Source organism: Phascolarctos cinereus, unplaced genomic scaffold (genome assembly GCF_003287225.1).
Source record: "Phascolarctos cinereus isolate Bilbo 61053 unplaced genomic scaffold, phaCin_HiC Scaffold_726;HRSCAF=1367, whole genome shotgun sequence".
NCBI lineage: Eukaryota > Metazoa > Chordata > Mammalia > Diprotodontia > Phascolarctidae > Phascolarctos > Phascolarctos cinereus.
Genome location: NW_027556098.1, coordinates 96843553 through 96866003, shown reverse-complemented (window position 1 = coordinate 96866003; position 22451 = coordinate 96843553).

Below are 22451 nucleotides of genomic sequence, written 5' to 3'. Positions count from 1 at the left end.
AAATGTTTATAATTTCAGATCTGTGGTTTTTCTTTAAAATGTAGACAGAGCATTGCCTAGAAGGTAGAGTGCTGGGCTTAGAGTCAGGAAGACAGAAGTTTGAATCTAGCTTCTGATGCTCAGGGCTAGTTACTTAACCTCTATGACTCAGACAATCCCCTAGGATGCATCTACTAAATCATAAATGGCATAGCACCATATCATCCCATTAGAAGGTATCTACTAAATCATAAATCCCCTAGTCTGAGGGATTCACAGATCCATTCCACTTTGTTTTTTAAAGTTGATATATATGAGTCTTACCTAGTGAATAGAAAATTGACCCTCAGAGTCAGGAATATATGGGTTCAAGTCCCATCTCTGACAAACAATACCTGTGTGATTCTGGGAAAGTCATTTAACCTTTCAGTGACTCAGGCAACTCTTTAGGATTATCATTTGCAGAACAACTGCTGATCTGCCCTGGAAAAGGCAATTCCTCAGCAAGACTTTTGTATGCCAATGAAATCATAGGTCAAGTCCAAACAGGGAAAAAGTTGAAATATATTCCTTTTTTTCCTCTTGCTCAGTTAACTCTGTAGATGCCAAAGCCAATTATGAAACAGAATCAGATTCTCTTTTGATCCAAGGATCAGCACAATTATAAATGGGCATCTTAAGAAACTTGGCAAATCAGAATCTCCAAGTTTAATGAATTGAGGAGATGATGAATGACATCCCTGGCATAGCCTATGGACTCTCATGTAAGTTCACATATGACTTGGTGCATCTAAGCATTGATATAGCCAGTCACTCATTCAGCAAATTTTTCTTATCTCTTTTGTATTTTGAACTCACTCTCCTTCTCTTCCTCCTTCTCCTCTTCCTTCTCCTCTTCCTCCTCCTCCTCCTCCTTCTCCTCCTTCTCCTCCTTCTCCTCTTCCAAAGCATTTAAAAATGGAGGATTCTTAACTTTTGAGAGTGGAAGTATCTGTATGAAATCCAATTGTTAGAAGAAATGCAATTCATTTGGGTGTTTTCAACCATCTGAAAGTTTGGCAGCTTGTGCAGGAAACATATTTTGGGATAGATCAAATTTTGCCCCTTGTCTTCTGGCCATTTTTGTCATCTTGTTGACACAGTTTTGTTTTTAAGCATGATTAGGTTGACTGTTCATGGTTCAACCACCTACAGATTGTATAGAATGATCAATCTGATTTGACACTTTAACATTTCAATTATTTCAGTTGTTAAGACAACCGGATGGGATGAAGTGTGTGTCCACTCATTGATTTAGTGTTCAGCAGTTGTCCATTATGCCACTGTAACCGGAAAACTAAAATAAAAAGCTATTCCTATGATAGTCATTCTATCCAGAGGATCAGATTTAGGACAGGATGGGACACTATAGCTCAACAGTTAGTAACATTGTGTTTGTGAACTTGTTGGTTTTAAAAATATTTTTATAATTATATTTTGATACAATTGGTTTCCTTTGCAATCCAATGTATTTTATATGTTTACAAACATTATTCTGAGAAGGATACTATGGGATTTCTTTGCTTGCCAAGGAGATCCATGACACAGGAGAGATTAAGAACCTTAGCTCTAGAGGATCTGGTCCTATCCCCTCTTTTTCCAATGACAAAACTAAAACCCCAGAGCATTCAAATGACTTGGCCAGAGTCATATAGCTAGTAAATATATGACAGGATTTTGGGAATGGGGAAAGGCAATTGGGGTTAAGTGACTTGCTCAAGGCCACACAGCTAGTAAGTGTCAAGTATCTGAAGCCAGATTTGAATTCAGGTCCTCCTGACTCCAGGGCTGGTGCTCAATCCACTTTGCCACCTAGCTGGTCCTAAAACAAGATACAAGCACAGGTTCTCTGACTCCAAATCCAGCACTGTTTCCACTATTCCAAAGATATTCCCTAAGGAATGAGATTTTGTTTTCCCTTTTACCTTTCTCCCTCTTTTCCCAAAACACCCTGTATCTTCCAGTTATATATACTAAAAGCAAAGAGGGTGCCATCTTAGACTTCTAAGCACTTGTCTCATCTTTGCCCACTAAGGGCATCCCTACCCTTTGTTTCAGTATTGATTCAAACTAAAGGACGTAATGGAAAACAGATAAAAAATCTCCTCCTTTCCCTTTCCTATAGCAAAATTTCACTTTTGATAGGGAACCACACTAAATACCCAAGAAGAAGATGTGGTTCCCAGGGTTTTTTCCTCCCTTTCATTTTGTTCCAGCCCTGCAATAATAGAAAAATTCTGTGTATGGCCTCATGAGAACTGTCCAGCTTTCTAAGTAGAGCATTGTTACTGCCATCACCATTTTGTTGGGGAGACTTGCCTTTTCTTGCTCAGGATTCTTTTTTCGCATTCAGCCTCTCACCTTATTCTCACTGTTCATCCAAACCTTGGCTCCCTTCCTCCCGTGTGTGTATATATATGCGTACATACATACATACATACATACATACGTGTGTGTATATATATATATATATATACACACACACACACATACATATATATATACATAATAGTGTGTGTATATATATATATGTTTATACACACACACACATACACACACACACACGACCTTGAACAAGAACTTGGCATCCATTTCTTCCCTCCCATTTACCAAAAAAGGGAAGCACTGGACTAGGGTAATTAGCAACAACAGGAAATGCTGCCAAACCACAGACCTTTGGTCATGGGGCTTCAGCCTTTACAACAGTAGAATTCTCACAGGAAAGAAGGTGGCAGTCTGGCAGTTGCCAAGGGCCTTTATTATGAATTGTGCTGCAAGAAGGCATTATTGGAGTCGTGGACAAAGCCAATCAGATGCTTAACTTGAAGCTACCTAGACCAAAGGAGCCATAACAATTCACTGATTCGTACTCCACCCTTCCCCTCACAATACTGAAACAGTGACCATAAGTTAGCTTGAATCAGAAATTCACATCCCCTAGACCAATAATATTTAAAGTAACAGATAGATATAACTCTAACCCAGGACCCCCTCTCTCTGAGATCAGAGTGGCCAAGCCTCTGCCCTCCTGCTTCCCCTCCAAGCAGGAAATAAAGTCTCCTCTGGAGAAGGACTAGGGAAGAAGAGGTTAGAGATGTCTATTCTGTCACCCTTCTAGTCACAAGAAGACACTCCTGTACTACATACGGGGACAGCCCCTTCCAATACATGGAGGGCTTGCTACATCAGTTTCATTAAATTCCAACAATGCAGGTCTGTACCTTCTGTGCAAATTGTAGTCTGAGAGTGTTAGCTGGAACAAGGGGATTGACAAACTGCTTCCGGTCAGCCAAATAGTGTGTGTTTGTGCGCTGCCTATGAACTAAGAACGTTTTTTATATTTTTAAAATAAGGTTTTATTATATTTTAACACATGAAAAGTATTCTTAGCTTGGAGGATGGACAAAAACAGGTTGCCAGTATTTGGCTCACGGGCAGGAGTTTATCAGCCCCTGGCCTCCAAGTGGTTAAATTCCTTGCCCAGGTTCACAGTTAGTATATGTCATAAACAGGACTTGAACAAGGATCTTTCTTCTTATCTCTAATGTCAATTTTCTGTGCATCACATCATTCTGATCCTTGTCTATGTCTACAAGGTTTGCACCTGTAATTTTGTCAGTATATGGAGCTCCCAGAGGAGAAACACTCTTTAGCAATGTGGTTCAGCAACTATTCTATAGCCAATAGTCTTAAAGAGTTGTCTGGGTACTAAGAAGTTAAATGCCTTGATCGGGGTCCCAAAGTTTGTAAGTGTCTGAGACAGGATTTGAATTCATGTCTTCCTGAATCCAGGTCATACGTTCTATCCATTATTTTACCTAACTGCCCAACCAGACAGCTTGGAATCCAAGTCTCTCTCTCTCTGAAGTCAATTCTCCATTGACTATACCATACCAATGTATATTAAATTGACTGAACTTTGTGATCACAACTCTGTAAGAGGATATGAATAAGAGTTCTACAAGATGCATAGAGAAATGGAGAGATTATCTACTTAGATAAAATTATGGTAGTGGAATAGATAGAAAAATATTGTTATTGTTCAGTCATGTCCCACTCTTCATGACCCCATTTGGAGTTTTCTTGGCAAAGATACTGGAGTAGTTTGCCATTTCCTTCTCCAACTCATTTTACAGATTAGGAAACTGAGGCAAATAGGGTTAAGTGACTTGTCTAGGGTTACACAAGTGTGTGAGGTCAGATTTGAACTCAAGTCTTTCTGACTCCATGTCTGGTGCTGTATCCACTGCTTTACTTAGTTGCTCCTAGATAGAGAAATAATGATGTATAATGTATAATCTCTGTAGAGAGAACTTGTTATTTATATATTTGTATATTTATATAGGCACATATAATTAATATACAATAGATTACATGGTATGATATATAGATATATTATAATATATAATATATTATTATACATACTATAATGCATATGTTATAAATGTCCTTTTATCCTTATAATGGAGAAATAAACTGTGCCATGTAAGTTAATTTCCCATATGACTAAAGTTTTTATATATTTTCAGTTAATAAATTTTACTGCCCCATTTCCTAGACTTAAAATGAATATATAAATGAAAGTATAATGTATAATTACGTATAAATGTATAAAAGGTATAATGTATATGTATAATGTAAATGTATAAAATGAAGTCATTCTATTACAAAATTTGAAGACCTGGGTTCAAATCCATTCCTTGACATTTACTACCTGAATGACCTTGGGCAGGTCAGTGGGCAGCCTCAGATTCCTCATCTGTAAAATGAAAAAGTTCAACTAGATAGTCTCTGAAGTGTGTTCTAGTTCTAGGTCTCTGATTCTATGATACTGGCAAATCCAGCATTCTAGAAAATGGTTCTGAGCCCAGAAATAAATGAACAAGCTCCCTGAGGAAAATAGATGACCCAAAGTCAAGAGGTAACTTTAGGCAAAAATATGAAGCTGACCAGATTTATTAGATTTATGTTAAATTTATTTTAAAATTGAATTGGGCTGACTTAAACAGTGTGGTTAGTTGTATGCTATTTCTTCTTTGGTTATAGAAAGTAGCAGATTGGAAGCAGATGGGGCAGTAGAAGTGGATAGGGAAGATGGAATAAATCAGTCAGCTAATCAATAAGCATTTATTAAGTATCTTACCAGGTATAGGCATTATGCTAGGCTCAGAGAATAACAAAATCAAACCATCCCTGGCCTCAAGGAACTTTAAATGCTACTGGAGAAATAATATGTACCTAGGTATATGCAAATTATATGCAAAAAAATATAGTACTTTTGGGAACAGGAGAGGCACTAATAGCTGGGGAATAAGGAAAGGTTTCATGTTGAAGGTGGCATGAGCAGAGCTTTAAAAGAGATTTTAAGAAGAAGAGCTGAGGAGGGAATGCATTCCAGCCTGGGCGGGGATCAAGATGGTGGGAGATGGAATGTTGTGTGTGAGGAAGAGACAGCAGGCCAGTTGGGGTGAGTAACTGAGTATGTGAAGGTAAGTAATGTATTGTAAACCTAGAAAGGGTTAGAAAGGTAGGCTAAAAGTAAGTTGTTAAAGGTTTTGAATGCCAAAGAGAGAATGCGTATTTGATTGTAGAGGCAGTAGGAAGCCACTGGAGCTTACTGAGCAGGGGAATAACTCTTTTGTAAAGAAGCAAAATTAGCCTTGCTGTCAGGAAAGGCTTCCTAACAATTTGAATCACCAAAGTCAAATGAACTGCTGTATGTTCCTGCTTGGAGGTCTTAGAGTAAAAGTTGGATGACTACTAATTGGCTATATTACAGTGGATATATTTTTTTCATTTTTAGGGTGGATTAGAGTCCAGGGTGAAGACCTGCTGCCTTGAGGCCACACATGGCCCCCTGGGTCCTCAAGTGCAGCCCTTTGACTGACTCCAAACTTCACAGCACAAATCCCTTTAGCAAAAGGATTTGTTTTGTAAAACTTGGATTCAGTTGAAAGGCTGCACCCAAGGACCTGAAAGGCCATGTGTGGCCTCAAGGCTGCAGGTTCCCCATCCCTGGGAGGGTTACTAAGATTCCTTCTGATCTCAGATTCCATGAAAATCACCTTGGTAGCTGTGAGGAGGATGGCTTGTAGTGGGGAAAACCTTCAGGAGACCAATCAGGGAGGCTATTCCAGCAATTCAGGCAAGAGATGATGGCCTGAGCTAAGGTAGTGGCTGTGCCAGTCAGTCATTAAGTACTTACTAAGTGCATGCTATATGTTGAGGCAAAGAGTGGAGAGAATGAATGAATAAATGAATGAATGAATGAAAAAATATTTATTTAGCTCTTACTATGTGCAAAGTAGTGTGCTAAGCTAGAGATCAGCAAGAAAATCTTTGTTCTCAAGGAGCTTACGTTCTAACAGGGGGACAGATAGGAGGTTTCGACTGCAAGTCAAATGGAAAGGTCCAGTGGTCCTTAGGGTACAGTGGTAAAGCAGATAGTGATGCTTCTTCTTTAATGTTGTCTCCACCAATAAAACCATATTAATTTCTGATGTCGAACCATTTGTCAGTGCCAAGGATTTGGAGGAGGGAGGGGGGAGAAATTCTTTTCCAAGTCTTCAATAGCTGTGGTCACTGAAGAAGACTCTGGTTCCAACATCCATAGAAGCTGGTGGTAGGTCTCATTTCCACAAGAGTTGATTTCCTAGATAATTGCTATGGGGGCATGGTTGGAGGCAGGTAGGGGCAAGAATGCCACCATAAATGAGGCTCTTGTGTTTGGGGTCCTGGACAATTTCCATTTGAGCCTGAGGGGAGGGGGGAGCAGTGGTTTGACATGCTTGGCACATACTTCCTCTTATCTGTCCTTAAGGGGGTCTTGCTGCTTCATCTGGGAGGGAAGGAGAGGAATGCAAGACATATTAGGAATGGAGACTGGACAAGACTTGGCATTGAGGAAATGAGCAGTTGAGGATGAATCTGAGATGGGGAACTTAGTACCCATGACAGAAATAAGGAAGTTTGGAAGAGGGGAGAATTTTGGAAGAAAGATAATGAATTTTGTTTTAAACCTGTTGAGTTGAATATGTCTATAGGGCATAGAGTTCAAAAAGAACCAAAAGGAAATTTGTGATGTGGGACTGGAATTCAGGAGAGAGATGAGAGCTGGATATATAGATCTGGGAGTCATTTGCATAGATATGATAATTAAACACATGGACGATAATGAGTTAACCCAGAGAGAGTACAGCTGGAGGCTAAAGCACTGAGAAGTTGTTACTGACAGCCAGGATCTAGAGGGCACAGGCAGATGAATCAGCAATTATAAACCAGTCTGGGATTTCTAAGGATGGAGACAAAATGCCTTACATTATAGAACTCATTATCAAGCTATCTACCTCTGTCGCCCCTACGGGCATCACTATATGATATGATGGTATAATAACTGATGTGTACAAAAGGATGACCTGAATTTTCAAAAGAAATCAAATTATAATCAGGAAACAAGAAGACAGAGAAACATATGCCATATTTTAGAAAGATTTCCTTTGAAATAGCTAAAATTTTTATTAAATAGATTCTTTTTTCTGGAAAATTTACTTATGTGAAATAGCTTATTCCTCCATTATTTGGGTAAAAGAAAATTATAGCATATATTTCCCTGACATATAGGACAAAACATTGAACAAATCAATAAACGCCCCAAAGAAGTCCATTTATTGGTTGGTTAGAACAATATATATATATACATATACATATATGTATGTATGTATGTATATGTATATATAAGGAACAGTATAATGTAATACAAAGAGCAAGGAACTAGGGATTGGAAGTCTTGGGTTCTGGCCACAAAAGTTGAATGAGTTGCCTGTAGCCACTGGATTTTTCCATCTGAAACCTCAAAACCAATACGTCCAAACCGTTCCTCCCCCCACCTCCCTCCACAAAACTGTCCTTTTTCCAAACTCTTCTGTTTCCTTTGTTGGTGCAACTGCCCTCCTAGTCTCCAAAACTAATAGTTATTTTTGGGTTTCCCTCTGCCTCACCTACTATATCCAACCAGTTGCCAGGGCCTATAAATTCTAGCTGCAGCATCTAGTGTCTCTCATATCTATTCCCTTCTTTCTACTCCTGCTTTAACACTGTAGTTAAGGTCTTTATCTCTCCTGAATGGACCTCCTAATCCTTCTTCCTGACACCAGTTTATCCCCTCTCCAATCCATCATTCACTCAGTCACTGCATTAATAATCTTCCCATTATGCTACTCTAATCATGTCACTCCTCAGCTCAGAACTTCCCCATTGCCTATGAAGTCAAGCATAAACTCCTTTTCTTAGGGCTGATACCCTTTCCCCTTACCTCACCACCACCTATCCAATCCGGCTGCAGCCCATCTTTCCAGCCTTCTGTTGGACTACTTTCCTTTGTATATTCTCATGATCCAGGCAAACTGGACATCCCATTCTTTCCCTTACCTGACTCTGCCTTTGCTCAAGCTGTCCTTTGCGTCTGAAATGGGCCCTCTCCCTCTGCTTTCTGTCTGCTGAAGCTCCTTCATTCATCCAGGAATTTGCTTGGGGCGCTCTTTCTCCTTCAAGGAGTTTTCTCATGTCAAATTGATCAAAAGTGACCAATACCTTCTTAAGTTTCTCATAGCACATTGCCGGGACTTCTTTTCATACTTAGCTTACTTTCCCTTGTATCTTAGTTATTTTCTCCTAGCATTAGATTTTTAAAAAATTATTACTATTATTATTGTTGTTGTTGTTGTTACTATTGTAATTGTTATTATTAATTTTAAGAACTGGATCTCTCCATCTTGCCTCAGGCTAAAAGTTCATGGGCTGCTCACCAGCAGATCTCACGTTTACTGGCAGGAAAGCTTTGACCTTCTCTGTTTCCAAACTGGGTTGGCTGCCCTTCCTTAGGCGATCTAGTGGCCCCCACTTCCAAGGGTTCACTATATTCATATTCAACTGAGCAAAGACATCCAATTGGTTTAGCCCACTGCAGCTTAACACTTCCAAGCTCTGGAGATTCACCAGTCTCAGTCTCCCTGGGGGTCACCCTATTAATGTTGAACTTAACAAAGACATCCAACTGTTTTAGCTTGCTATAGCTTAGCATTCCCAAGCCAAACAGAGTCATCACCCTCAGCCTCCCTGGCAGCTGGAATGACAGGCAAGGACCGCTATCCTTGGCCTTGGAATTAGGCTTTAAGTTCCTTAAAAGAAGAGCCTACCTTATAATCTGCCTTTGTATCCTCAACACCTAATACAATGCCTTGAATATAGTAGGTGCTTAATAAATGTTTGTTGAATTGCATTGGGGGGCACATGGTCCAGTGAAAAGAGTGTCCCAGCAGGAATCAGAGGACCTGGCTTGAATTCTAGCTTTAACTAGGTGACCTTGTATAAGTCACCTAACCTCTCTAGGTCTTAGTTTACTCATCTGTAAAATGAGATGGCTGGCCTAGATGAGTTCTAATAGAATTAGATAATGTCGTTTTCTGTCTTTAAATTCTATGATCCTGTTGAGTTGAATTGAACAAGAGGCGTGGCTCAATAAAAAGAGCTTTGCAATTGGAGTTAGATGACTTGAATTCAGATCCTGACTCTCTTGCTGTTAATTTGTGACTTTTGGTAAGTCACTTGATGTCTCTAGATAGCAGTTTCCTTACTAGAATAGGTGACCTCAAGGATACCTTTCAGCTTTAAATTGGTGCATCTATAAAGTGAATTTTAGTGTCCTGCCTAATATCTCACAGCTAACAAGGAAGCTGAGCCAGATTCACGCTCGGGTTTCCTGACTCTGAAACGAGTGCTTGTCCACTCTACCATCCGCTAATGAGCTGTGTGACCTTGGGCATGTCATCTAACCTCCCAGGTCTTAGTGTATTGATCTGTAAAATGAAGCTGAACTAAATAATCCTAAAGTCTCTTCCAGCTTTGACATCCTGCTCTTCATTGTGGATCAGCATTTGACTGCCAGGAGCTATTCTACTCATCAACAATAGGCCAGGCTTTCGAGTTACCACTGGAATTTTAAAAAAAAAAAACACTTTCTAACGGGCAGAGCCATGCTTTGCACTGCACAGAGTAAAAATCAAACACTATTAGGCCTACTTATAACAACAGGGGGAGTTAGCAGGAAGAGAAAAGGTAATCCTCTCATGTGAAATTTAGCAGGGACATGCTGCCATTAATGACCTCCTACCTCCAGTGAAAAATCATATGGGTTTTCAAAAGGCCCCAAGTAGTCCAAAGATGAATTGAGGCCTCATTAGAAATTGAGCATCTTCTCCAGCCTACATCCCTGAATAGCTTGAGGATTCTGGCCCGCCTCAGGAGGGAGAAGCAACTAAGCACTCCATGCATACTTACAAATGAAAACATATTAGAAGAGCTTAAAATGCCTTTATTCCTAACTCTTGGGGAGACAAAGAGAAATATCCAGAGGAGGCAGCTGACTGGAATTTTTTAAGCCACCGATATTTTAAAATTTATTAATTTGAAATTACTTTTCTTAAACCAGCAATCACATGGGAAATTTCAAATGCACCCAGACCCACTCTCAAGCTTTCTCCAGTGTTGCTCTTAGGTAGCCTGCCTTACAAGCCTTTCTGAAAGTTTGTCCAGCCTCGGTTCCCAAGGGCAGCTACTGGAGCCAATGATTTGTTTTTTCTTTTCAGAAATTCATATGCTGCAATTAAAAAAGCTATACGCTCTTTCTGAGTGCCTATAATAAAAAACACTTGAATTCTCAGTCCAAAATGTTGCACAGCCTTTATTCTGTGGAGCCAAAGTGTTTACATTTCCAACTTCAATCACCATCTATTTGTAAAAGCTATTTAGAATCTCAGGCACATATCCAGAAGTGATCAGGGTCTAATTTCCTTATTAGGCAGACTTCTTGCTGCAGCTGGCAGCTTGCTGCTGGCTGGTCCCTGGGTCTGGAGTGGTATGTTCCCAACCTTGTTTCCAGATTTTTCTTCTATCCTCTTTTTGTCTTTTCATTGACATGCCGACATCCAGCCAGAGAGTAGAGATCCTTGTCTTTGTGATTAAGAAACAAACGGATGCCTCTTCCCCCTTTATGAAGGTGAACGAAATTGACCTGCCACCAAGTTAGGGAGACCACAAAGATAGAGGGGAAGAAATACAAAGAGAAGGGATAGATGTTCCCCAATAAAGCTTCAATGCGTAGGAATGCTCTGAGGATGGTGTAAAAATAACAAATGACATTTATGCAGCACTCTAAGGTTTGCAGAGTGCTTTATATCCATTTTCTTCTTCAGTTTTCACCATGAGGTAAGTGCTATTATTATACCCATCTTATAGATGGAGAATCTAAGACTGAGAGAGATTAGGAGATTTGTTCAAGGTCACATGGTAAGTTTCCTTTTTTTTTTTTTTGTGAGGCAATCAGGATTAAGTTACTTGCCCAGGGTCATACAGCTAGGAAGTGTCAAGTGTCTGAGGCCAGATCTGAACTGAGGTCCTCTGGACTCCAGGGCTGGTGCTTTATCCACTGTGCCACCTAGCTGCCCCATCATATACACTTTCAAGAATTTCTTCTTTGGGTTGCACAAACAACAACAAAAACAAAAGAACCGTAAGACTTCTTTCTCTTACCAGGGCTTACCTAAGCTGTCATGCCATGCTGTGTATTTGACCCTTATTGCTGGGAATCTTTGTAAAAGCTACAACTCCACTTGCTTCCCATAATCAGGAAAGCATGCAGAGGAAAGCAATCAATCTTTGAAGTGCTAGAGCTTCTTCATTAGGAGCACACATTGTCATTGTACCATTGCAGTATTAGATGCTGTAGATGGAGAAGGGATGGGGAGTTGAGCTGAAGAGAGTCCAGAACCTGCTGTTTTCTGTGTTGTTTTTTTAGTTGACTCTCGTTACTTATTTGTCTTGATATTTATTTCTTTTCTTTTGAAAGGAAAGGGCAGAAAGAGGAGTACAGTTCATTGGAGGGTCAGTTTAGGTGGCATATGGGGTAGCTAGGTGAGCGGTGCAGTGGATAGAGTGCTAGGCCTGCAGTCAGGAAGATTCATCTTCAGGAGTTCGAATCCGGCCTCAGACACTTACTAGCTACGTAACCCTGAGCAAGTCACTTAACCCTGTTTGTTTCTTCTAAAGAAAGAAATAGCAAACCATTCCATTATCTTTGCCAAGAAAACCCCAAATGAGGTCAGGAAGAGTCAAACATGACCAAAAAACTACTTTGAATGACAGCTTAGTCAAGTTCTGAGTAAGAGAAAGAAGTCTTACAGTATTTTTGTTGTTGTTGTTTGTATGACCCAAAGAAGAAATTCTCGAAAGTGTATATGATATGCTTGTTCTGTAGTGAAGAGTCTTAGAGCTGAAGTCCTGTAGTCCATTATCCTTTACCCAGGAACAACAGTAACTAGATCCGTTCTCCTTCTGTGACTCCAAAGGAAGGAGCTTTTCTAGTTCTTCCAGAAGCCCTTTACTGTGTTAAGCATCCTTCGTATCATTCCTCCTGAAATATCTCTCGTTGAGTCCTCAATGATAGGGGAGAACAACTGACCATTCACCTCCAAAATAACCCTTCATTTACTTAAAGATTGTTACTGTCAACTTCTTTAACTAAATGATCCTAATTCCTTTAACTCTTTCTCCACCACAACTTTGCAATTGTCTTTTGTAATTTCCTTCTCCATTTGTATCCGGAACACCTAGCACAATGATAGGGATATAGTAAGTATTTAATAGGTCCTTGCTTGCTTGCATCCATGGTACTTCCTGTCACTCCCAACTGAAAAATCACACGGGACACAAATTGGAATTCATGAAATGTATCTGGGCTCTGTGGTACCAGATGCCCCAAGGCCTTCTCCATTCCCAGTGATCCCACATTAAGCCCACCTTGGAGGGGATTAAAGCATTCACAAGTAAGAATTCACATAAAATGGAGTAAATGATTCAGCACTGATACCATTCTTCAAAGTACTACCAGAAAATATGAGGCTTACATGTCAAGTCTACATGCATTTATTAAGTGCCTAGCATGGGCCAGACTTACAGACATAACAATGACTGACTCAGTGCTTCAGAATTTTGTCATCTTCAGGTCCAGGTCATCTTCAATTTTGATTCCATTGCTCTTTTTCTTAAGGTCCTACTGGTGACTTCTCCTCGACCTACAAATCTACTCTAAATTCTTTATGCACAATTCCAAGGCTCTCATAGCTCCTTCAGTGTTCACTAGTGTTCTCTACCATACTTTCTTTCCCACATTTCGAGCACCTCCTGGAATCTCACCTTCTCCATTAAACATTCCCTGAATGGTTAAAGGAAACATAACTTCCCTTGGGATCCTCACTAAATAACAATGAAGCTTCCATGTCTTCTCACTCACAATCTGCCTTACTTATGTAAGGATACCATCCCTGTTGGTATTATTAGAAAATGGTCAGCTATTTCATAAAAGTGAATTTTCCAGATTAATGAAGCTTACCCATTTAATCAATAAGACTATTTTTCAACATCAGCCACATTTGACAAAAAAATAGTTTTCTATAAATGTATCATGCTCTTACTTTGTGTCTTAAATAAAGTGTACCTATCATGAGCATAATATAGTCTTACCTCAATGACTCAGGGTCATCATCATAACCATCAATTATTATGTTATATTATAATACCCTCTGGGCCTATTGAAGTAGATACAGTTGTTTTTATTGACAGTAAATGACCCCACACTGTTACTGGGTTTCAGGAAAGTTTCAGGAGATCATCTTCTGGCTCGACAGAGTTTTCCTGTCATCTTCTTCACCGTCAGACTATTAGATGCCAATTCATGGTCAGAGTGCCTATCTAAGTGTTCTCATTCTTCATCTAGTTATTGTTGCCAATCAGCTATGGACTGAAAATCAAGCAACTGAGCTGATTAGAATTTCATGTGAAATAAGATGAAACAAGAGAGTTAAATACTTCTGATATGCTGTGATAGACTAATATACTAATACACTAATATACTAATATACTAACATACTAATATAACTCTTTTATAGCTGAGGAGGGTGGGTGGATGGAGAATGGGTGCATACCTATGAGTAAAGCGCTTGTGTTTTATTTGATGGATTTTGTTATCTGTATCATCAATGAGAATTTAGTTTACCAAACATACACATATAGAAATATATATTCAAGCTTAAAGTTCTACCTTCATGCTTTATTATGGGATAGATGTATCCATGGGGTTTTTTTTGAGGCAATGCTAGCAGAGTTCAAGTTCTAATGAGTCCTACCAAGTACAAAAGGCTTTTTTGATGGTGTTGGCAGTAGACTACATAAATCTGAGGACCAGTCTCTCTAACTCTGGAGAGGCTCATTATTTGGGGGCTGGCCAGCAGGTGATGAATATTTTTTATCACAGCATTTGATAAAACTATCTCCTAAGGATTGGAGCAGTGGGAGTTGAATGATGAGCATTAGTGGAGGCACCACCCATGTGGATGAAATTATGACCCCTTGGAGTATTTATGTATATAAATGTTAGTTATATGCATATAAATGTATATTACATCTGTTATGCCTGTCACACTTTGTCCTCTAAGCAGTAGTTATACCCAGCTCCCCTCCATAAAATGCCTAAAACATGGCAGCCTCCAAGGAATTGAGTATGAAACCCACAGGGAACAATATAATCATCTATTGGTGAGGAGCCACTTAACATTCTCTCTCATGCAGACGTGTGAGGTTACCTATGGCTATAATGTTACAGATACTAGATATATTATATCCTTTCATGACTGAATGGGACTTCGGGTTTCTAGGCTTCTTTTTAAATATATATATATATATATATATATATATATATATATATATATATATATATATATATATATATATATGTCTACAGTATTTTCAGGTAAGATTGACTTTTATTCTACATTTTTTTTACTTTAACAATTGCCTGGCAAATTGTGCTTTGGGCTCATGAGTGGCATCTCACACTTTTCATCAAAAAAAAATCTCAAAATACTTGACAAACATTAATTATGTGCCACCATGCAGTGAATTTTTCAATAGCTCTATTTTTCTTTTTAAAAAAATCAATGAGAGCAACTAGGTGACAGGTATAAGTGGCAGGGGAAAAAGAAAATCCCTTAAGGAAACAGATTTGGGTTTCTAAATATCAAAGGTCTCTACTTCCTCACAAATAAAAGGGAATTACGGTCCCCTGCAAATTACATTCTGTTACTTATATTCTTACATATGGCATTGTCAATTAAATCTTCCTTTCCATAAGTAGAACATTTGTGCCACAGATAGATATGTTTACCTTGTATTGATCAATGATTCTAAGGATGAAACATATGGGACTGTTCTGATGTTTGTGAAGGTGATGAAGAAAGGCCTAGTTTTTGGGGACCACTCAGCTGGAATGCTTTGAATGGAGTAGCACTAGGAAGCAAAAAGGGAGAGTGAGCTCTTTTAGAAAGAGCAAGAACTATGGGCCTCATTAGGATGGACATTATGGCCTTGTCCATGTACTGAAAGAAACTGATTCTTTTCTTGTGCTTTATTTGATGGATTTTGTTATCTGTGTTATCAATGGGAATTTAGTTAACCAAACTTATACATACATACAAACACATATCCCAGCCAGGAAAGAACACTGATTTTGAAATCAAAAGATCTGAGTTCGAATACTAGCTCTGCTATTTAATGCCTATATGGTCTTGAGCAAGTCGCTGAAGCTCCCTGGGCTGAGGGCATTCTCTTTCCTGCTAGATATGTTCAGGTGAGCCCTGCTGTTTCTTTTCTCCCTGCTGTCTATTCTTCCTGCATTTAGGTGCAGCAGTGTGGGAGATGGTTATAACCTTGGGATCTTCAAAAGGCAGGAGGCCAAGCACAGATCTGAGGGCAGCCATGGCCTTGAAGAGCAACCTACTTGATTCAGTCCAGGGGTAACAGAGAAGTGGACTCATCCATCCATCACCTATATCTCCTTTAGAAGTGAACTTGATGAATGCTGTGTTGATGCTGCTGTTTAATTGTGTCTGATTCATTGTGACCCCATGGATCATAGTACACCAGTACTGTCCTTGGGGTTTTCTTGGCAAAGGTACTAGAGTGGTTTGCCATTTCCTTCTCCAGTGGATTAAGGCAAACAGAGGTTAAGTTACTTGCCCAGGGTCACACAACTAGTAAGTAACAGGCCAGATTTGAACTCGGGTCTTCCTGACTCCAGGTCCAGTGCTCTAATAACAGCCACCCAGCTGCCTGCCTCAAATGCTATGTAGAAATTCCTTTGAGTTTGAGCCCACTTTCCCCAGCTACCAAGGTGATAGAGGACAGAGTGTGTCATCATTCCAAGGACTGAGGGGAAATGTTTGTACTTTTGTTCTTAACGTATCTTCTCAGTAAAATCTCTTTATAAAAGATTTGAAAACACATAAAAAATGAGAGTGTGTTCCAGCCTTAAATGTCTGGTCCTTGATGCCCTCTGAGGGCTCATGTAAGGACCTGGTCTGTCAGAGATAAGGGCTGGAAGGCAAAGTGAGAGAAAACTGAAGTCCTAAAAACTGGTTGGGGTCTTAAGGGAGAAAGAAGGTAAAACCTGAGGGTGATACAACCTTTTTCTGGGAATCTTCAGTCAAGTCTTGGACTTTCGTGTAAGTTGTCCCACACTTAAAGCAACAACAGCTAGCTGCCTGTTACCTTGAAGCCTTGGCTGGCACTGAGAGTCCTCCTACTTCCTCACCCCTTGTCTAGATGCCTTAAACCTCTATGGCTGTGCTGACACCTTCGAATCTCAGCTCTCACTATTTCAGTAGCTTTTTTTACATCTTGTCTGCCAGCTTCTTTTTTTCATCAGGATCTGTTCTCTGGGGATCACAGGTACTGCCCTAGCTTCCAAGGATTAAGACAGGATGATATTAATGCAATGATGACATAACCTTGCCCCGGTGCAATGCTTGATGCTTTTTTTCAAAGCACTGTCAGAAGCATGATCTTCTTCCTCATAATACCTTTGTAAGGTAGGCAATAATACTATCAATAACAGCAAATCCCCCAGTAAATCCAACTTCAACACCTCCTTGTAGTTTGGAGGTGATGTAGCTTCTGAAAGGTTATGCTGGTCTAGTATGAGCTTTGGATGATATGTGCAAACCTCAAAGGTTTCTGGGAAGGTTTATGCCATAGATTGGGTGGGGTTCATCAATAGGATAGCTAAAAGGTAATTAATTTTTTAAGCACTTCATTTCATAAAGAATGCCTACTAAGAGGCAGGGATTCTTGAAATATTTTGTGTTGTGGGATTTCATTAAGCCTTATTAGTGTATAACTAGTTAATATAATAAAATAATATATGTATATATATATGTAAAATATAAGCTTTATCAGTGTATAACTAGTTAAAAGTTAATATCTGTGTTGAAGTTTCCTAGTATAAGGGCAGGAGTTGCATATGAGGGAAAAATTATGAGCCATGTACCAAAATCATTGAAGAAGGAAAGGGTGTATCCTAGGGGTCTATAGACCCCTATTGAGTGGTAGATAAAAATAGCATGAATCTCAAAGGAAGAGAAGTCACTGAGTGACAAAGGTAGGAGGAGAACCTGGAAGGGGCAATAAGGAGTGTGGAGAATTCCAATTTCTTAACCTCAACCAATGGGCCAAGGAGAATGAGCGATGGTGTAGCCAATGCTTAGAAAGGGTGGCCTGGGAGACTGCTTCATCTAGAAGGGAAGGGAACTAGATTTCAGTAATAGCTAGTGGATGGAAGGAGTGGGGAAGAGGAAAAGATTTGGAATGAAGGGAAGTTTATTGCCTAGGGAACAGTCATTCCGGAGAGATAGTGGAAGGGCTGGCTTTGGTTGAAATTTTGGGGTAGAAAAGTTGAGGGGGATGAAAATAAGGAATTGGTGATGGGAGGGGTGGGGGAAATAGGGTTTGAAAGATGATTCACAGAAGGGCAGCTAGGTGGCATAGTGGATAGAGCTTTGACCTTGGAGTTAGGAGGACCTGAGTTCAAATGCGGCCTCAGACACTTGACGCTTACTAGCTATGTAACCCTGGGCAAGTCACTTAACCCCGACTGCCTCACCAAAAAAAAAAAAAAAAAAGATGATCCACAGAGGTTCAGAATCACTGAGATTATGATATGACCAGGTATGAAAATGGTCATCACAGAGTAGAGGATACTACTCTTCCAGAGTGTGGAGATGTGAGGGACACAGTCAGATGGCCAGTTGGCAGTCCTTGCTTCACTACTTCTTCCCTCCAAAGGGTAGAGATTAGGCAGGAGAAGGACACAAAAGGAGAAGGTGGCTGAACCTGCAGTATTGAGGACATGAGGGTGATTTGTAGTGTCAAGGAGGATAAGGATAGTGAGAATGTCGTAAGAGATCACGAATAACCTTTGAGAGAATGGTTTCAGTAGAGTGATAGGCTCAAAAGTAAGATTCCAAGGAAGAGAAAAATGAGTGAGTAATGAGGAAGTAGTGGTGATTAGTAGATACTTCTTACTACTAGTATAGTAATGAAAGAAAGGGTGATAATGAATGATAGCATAAAGCCACGGTAGGGTCAAGGTATAGGTTTTGCTTTTTTTTTACTTTTATCATTAGGTGAGAACTGGGTGTGCTTGTAGGCAGAAGGATGGAACCGGTAGATAAAGAGAGATATAAGGTGAGAGGAAGATAGTGATTGGGTAAAATTCCAGAGGAGATGAAAGGGGGTGGGGTCAAAGACACAAGTGGAGAGGTTGGACTTGGCTGGCAAGAGAGTCACCTCTCCCTTAGGAGCTGAAGCAAAGAAAGTAGTAACAGGGGAAGACAGAAAAGTCTGGTTATATAAAGTAGGGGAGATGAGGGAGCTCATTACAGAAGGCTTCAATTTTCTCAGTGAAGTAGAAGGTAAGGTCAACTGCTGTGATCAAATTTGGGAGGAGTGTCAGTGGGGGTTTAAGACCAGAGAAAAAGTTTTGGAACATTTACTACAGAGAGACCATGAGAGTTTTGTGAAACTCATTTCAAACGCCACCTCCTACCTGAGTCCTTTCTTGACTCCCTCCAGCTGCTGCTGCCTTCTTTCCCCAATTACGTTGTATTTTGGGGTAAATATTCAGTAGATAGGTAGCTAATTATACAGAAAATATTTATTAAATATTTACTATGTGCCGGGCATTGTGCTAACCTGTAGAGAGACAAATACATGCAAGAAAGACAGCCCCTGATCTCAAGGAGCTTACATTCTAATGGGACAAGATGACATATAGAAGGGTGTTAAAAAGTGGGAAGTCCTGGGGCAACTAGGTAGTGCAGTGCATAGAGCACTGACCCTGGAGTCAGGAGGACCTGAGTTCAAATTGGCCTCAGATACTAGCTATGTGACCTTAAGCTAGTCACTTAATCCCAATTGCCTCCAAAAAGGAAGGAAGGAAGGAAGGAAGGAAGGAAGGAAGGAAGGAAGGAAGGAAGGAAGGAAGGAAGGAAGGAAGGAAGGAAGGAAGGAAGGAAGGAAGGAAGGAAGGAAGGAATGGGAAGGCCTGAGCTCTAGCAAGATAAGGCAAAAGCCCCCATCTCTCATGGCCAATAGACCCAACAGCAGAATCCAAGTTTCTAGTGGGAGGGGATATGGATAATGGTTGATTATTAGACAGCATGGTGATGAGACTGCCAGGATGTATATGTTGTCTCCTCCAGTAGAATGTAAACTCCTTGAAGGTAGAGTATTTTTTTGTCTTTGTATTATCATCATTTAAAGTACTTCACAAATACTTGTGGATTGGATGTGACAACACAGAGTTAGGGGAAAAAATAATTACCAGGGACAGTAAGTTTGATAAAGCATGCATACTGGTGTGCTGAATATGACAATTGCTTAGGGAAGTTAGCACTTCAGCTCAAGTGTTACTTTGGAGGGTTGCCACACAATGAATCTGCTGAGCAACATGATAGTTGGGTCTGTTTATTGTGTATTAACGACATTATTATAAAAGTTGATCCCCTTGCCAAGTAGAGAGATATGGCAGCCAAGGGCAAAACCAGCTTAGAATATAAACTCATTTGTAAAGCCTTACCGAGGACGATGGTGGAAGATTATGAGCAATATCGCCTCATAAAACAGCAAGAAGCAGTGGAAGGAAGAAAAAAAAAACAACAACAAGTTTATAGAAAGCTTGGTAAAAAATTCAACTAAGTCAGATCACCTCGAGGGCATTTAAGAATAAAGTAGGAAGAAGGACAATGCACAGATGGGCAGGAAAATGGAGTGAGTGAGTGTGTTGTGTGTGTGTGTGTGTGTGTGTGTGTGTGTGTGTGTGTAGCCAGTTAGGTAGTGCTGTAGATAGAGCATTGACCCTGGAGTCAGGTAGACCTGAGTTCAAATCTGGCCTCAAACTCTTACTAGCTGTGTGACCCTGGGTAAATCATTTAACTCTTTTTATCTCAGGTTCCTCATCCATAAAATGAACTGCAGAAGGAAATGGCAAACCACTGCAGTGTGTTTGCCAAGAAAACCCCAAATGGACTCATGAAGAGTCAGACAGAACTGAAACAACTGAACAACAACATATACTATATGTGTATGTGTAAATATTATTATGTGTATGTACCTGTATCATATATCAGCATATATATGTATATTATATGTGTGTACATGTATTATGTATCAGCTAGGTGGCACAGAGTGCCAGCCTGGAATCAGGAGGCCCTGAGTTCAAATTCTATCCTCAAATACACACTGGTTGTGTGACCCTGGGTAAGTCACTTAACCTCTGTTTGCCTCAGTTTCCACATCTATAAAAAGGGGATAATAATACCACCGGTTACCTCCCAAGGTTGTTGTGAGGATCAAAAGAGATAATCATTGTAAAATACCTATCCCAGTACCTGGCACATACTAGGTGCTATATAAATATTAACTATATGTATGTGTGTGTGTGTCCAGGGCACCCTTAATAAAAGTACGGGAGAGGAAACAGGGAGGCTTTCACAACAGATGTTCTGCAAAGCACAACTTTATGGTCATGAATGCAATTAAGAGCTGTAGATAACACAAGACCCGCTGTACTTTAGCTTATGGTCATATAGAACAATGGGGGAAAACCTACATGGATAAGGATCTTTTGAGGAGAGAGAGACATTTTTCCAAACCACACCATCGGGACGATACCATGCAGTGCATATATGCCTCTAAGTATAAAAGGCATCCAAACAGCTAGGATAAATGTAACAAAGTAAGTCATGTAGTCAACACATTCTTACGGATTACCTACAGGGTACCCAGCACTATTCTGTTTTCCCAGTGAAATTTTTATCTTTCCCTGTAGTTCTTGTTTTGCCAACATGGCCCAGTAATGATTCTATCCTTGCTCATCCAGAGTAGGCTTTCCTGGTTAACTTTTAGAGATACCCCCTTTTCCTACCCCCTTTTTCTTATTGGTCCATGTTCTTTTTATTTTTGGAGGCAATTGGGGTTTGAACTCAGGTCTGCCTGACTCCAGGGCCAGTGTTCTGTCTGCTGTGCCACCTAGCTGCCTCTGGTCTATGTTCTCTTACTCCCATCACCCTCCTGAGGACTGATGCCTGCCAGGCCCTTCGTCTAGAAATGCTAGGTCAACCAGTGGAGCCTAGAGAAGATCCTATGTCTTCCACAAGAACCGATATGGAAGCTTGCAAGCTTCCCCATTGGAAAGTGTGGGCAAAGGAGGTTACATGAGACTCTATTCCTGAGTAAGCTGTACATCCGTTCATACCTTCCTATTCTTTCCTCGCTGGTGAGTATCAATAATCCGTTTTGACCCCTCCTACTCTTTCTGTGCGACATTCATTGGAACTCCATCCTAAAGTCGTGTAAGAATGTAAAGGCTGGAGCCAAACCTGAGAGGTTAGCTGGGTCAACCCCAACATTTTAGAGATGCAAAAACTGAGGTCCAGAGAGGTCAAGTAACTTGCCCAAGGTCACACAGCCACTTAATGGCAAAACTAGGAGTGTAAAGCAGGTCGCTTATTACATTGTAATATGTTGCTCTAAGAGTATCGGGCAGCTTTTCCCAAAGTAGGTGAGATGTTAAAGCCAAGATACCGTCACTTTTCAACACGTTGAATTTATTATATGCTTTTTATTTTTTATTTAATTTTACTTATTTATTATTACTTTTTAAGTTTCTGAACTGTTCCCTCCTTCCTCATCCGTCACTAGAAAAGGCCACCTTTTGACACAGATTTATAAATATATGTAAAACCATACTATTCATACTTCCATTTATCAGTTCTTTCTCTGGAGGTGGAGAGCATCTTCCTTCATAGGTCCTTTGTAGTTATTCTGAGTATTTATAATACTCAGAATAACTTGGTTGTTCAAAGAACAACTTTGAACAATATTGCTGTTACTGTATATAACATTCTCTTGGTTGTTACATACTTTTCTTTTTTTAAGTGAAGCAACTGGGTTTAAGTGACTTGCCCAGAGTCACACAGCTAGGAAGT